The following is a 2,674-nucleotide window of genomic DNA, read 5'->3' as shown; positions in this document are numbered from 1 at the left end:
GGCTGAGGTGGGAGGATTGCTTATGTCCAGCCTAGGCAGCAGTGATACTGTCTTTTAAAAACCCCAAAACTAAAATAAATAAAAACCTACTGACAATAGTAGTGTTGACAGAGGTGTGGAGTAACCAGAACTCTAATATATCATTGATAAGAGTACAAAATGACAAAAACCACCTTGAGAACACTTACCATATAACCCAGCAATGTTCTATTCTTAGGTATTTATCCAAGAGAGGGAAAACAAATATCCACAGACCAATCAAAACCGAAAAGCCTTGTGTTCATAGTAGCCTTATTCATAATTGCCCCAAACTAGAAATAACCTAAAAGTCCACTAATAGGAGAATTGTGGTATATTTATAGAATGAAATACTCAACAATAAAGAACAATCTACTGATACATACAATATGGATGAGTCTTTAAAGCATAAGAGAAAAGAAGCCAGATGCAAAAGAGAATACATACTATGTGATTCCATTTATATAAAGTTCAAAAGCAGGCAAAACAAATCATTAGCAATAAAAATCAGCAAATGATCACTGGATGGGAAGGGGCTCAGGGATTTTAAAGGTACACAGGAGAACCTTCTAGGTTAATTGTAATGTTCTATCTTCTTTGGGTAGTTACTACACAGGGGTACACAACTGTCAAAACATCAAACTGAGCGGTTATGATGTGTACACATTGCTAAATATATTAGTTTCTATATATCAATTTAAAATAAAAGTGAATGGTGGATTTCTATTCAGAAGTACTTGTCTCTAACACTTTACTGATCTGACCTGTATATGTCAGTGTGATTTTAGGGCTCTACTCTCTTCAGGGATAGGTCTTTAATTATGGAATTTATCTTTACAGACACACAATTCAGTGTCCCAAAGAAATAGCATTTAGAATCTGTGAAGCAAGTTTTGTGGAAACAATAACCTTTGACTTCCATTGGTTAGTGAGCAACCATTTGACCATTATAAGGCACTATCTTGTACTAATTTGATTTTTACATGAATACATGGTGCTCTTTAAAAGTACAATACTTAACCTACTTTAATGCAAGCTAGTCAAAATGATAGGGTAGAAATTAATTCTTCAAAGGCACGCAGAACACTATCAGTTTTCGTTAAGCCCATTCTCTAGTACCTGCTGCCATGACTTTCAGTGCTCCAAATTAGCACCAGAATTTTGGGATACAAAATAATTTCCTGTCCAAAGCAAGTGGACACTCAGGTCATTCTTCTTTCATTAGATAACTTGTTAGTATTTTCCCTAGTTAGGTAGAAATGAACCACAAGTCAGGGTATGTGGTAGGAACTTATTAACAAGCAAACAACTTTGTCATACCACAAAGCCCAGCATTAGGTTATATATGACTTGAGAGCAGGTCCAAGAACTTAACAGTTTTAGAGGATTCCATTAAAATGTCTGTTGCCTATACAAGCCTATGAGAAGTGCTGTATAAATGCTGAATAAATGCTGGTTATTGTTTTTTGCTGCACTCCCTCTGAGAAAATGATGTCACCTGCAGAGGTGGGAGTACACACAGCAGGGAGTCTCTCTACAAGAGGAAGCTGGGAAATTTGGTGGTGGCCTTTTTGGATAGGATCCCTAAGAAAATTAGGGAAGAAATCCTGCTATGTGCATTTGCTCAGTCCTCAGGAGTCTCAGCAGGCCCCAGATTCATAATTTAAGAATAGCCATTTAATGCACACTAAAGTGACTTCTAGGGCACTGTTTGTATCATACACACAAAAACAAACTGTAACCCTCAGAAGGAAATCTAAAATCTAAAGAAACAAGTTTTCAGCCTAAAAAATTTGGGGGGGGGGAATAAACTGTCTACTATAAGGAACTGGATTTCTATTCCTATACTTACCCTCCAAATTCTTACCTTGAAAGAAGAGTAAATACTCCCTGGCAAAGGGCCGGCAACTTGAAGAGTAAATAACTTAACTTTTATACAGGTGTAGTCAGTTAAGAGGGATTTACAAGTGCCAAATATGACACAAAATGTTACTTGTGCATATAAAGCCAGTATCAGCAGGGCTCAGGGGCATGCACCTATAGTCCCAGCTACTTCGGAGGCTGAAGCAGGAGGATCTCTTAAGCCAAGAGCTTGAGGCTATAGCGTGCTATGATGCACCTGTGAATTGCCACTGCACTCTAGCCTGGACAACATATTGAGACTCTGTCTAAAAAATTTTTTTAAAAAAGCCAATGCCATCAGCTCAAACTAAGTGAGACTGCCCTTCTGGAAAGGGTTTGGATATAGGGCTTGACTCACTAACACAGCAGGGTGGCTCTCAAAAAGAGGGAGCATATATTAGGTCCTTCTTAATAGTATCTCTGAGGTTACTAACAAAAGAGACATCTGTTTTGAATAGAGCCAAGATAGGAATTAGTCATTGAGTTTCCAGGGCAATCTGAGCTTAGAAGTCCCTGAATCCATTTATATAATTTTTAGCACTCCAGCTCTCTTAATTGGTTGGGAAATCTCAGACACTTAATTGAGTCTCTCTGTATAATAGAATCAAGGTTAAGACCCTTTGTTCACTGCTGTACCTCTAGTGCATAGCACTGTGGGTGAAGTGAAGGGACTTTGAAACTTCAACACTTAGTAACAGGAGGACCTTAGGGAAATTACCCACCTTCTTTGAACTTCTATTTTCTTTTTTTTTTT

Source organism: Otolemur garnettii, unplaced genomic scaffold, assembly GCF_000181295.1.
Source record: "Otolemur garnettii isolate 467f Iridium unplaced genomic scaffold, OtoGar3 scaffold00011, whole genome shotgun sequence".
In the NCBI taxonomy this organism is placed as follows: domain Eukaryota; kingdom Metazoa; phylum Chordata; class Mammalia; order Primates; family Galagidae; genus Otolemur; species Otolemur garnettii.
This window is presented reverse-complemented; position numbering follows the sequence as displayed.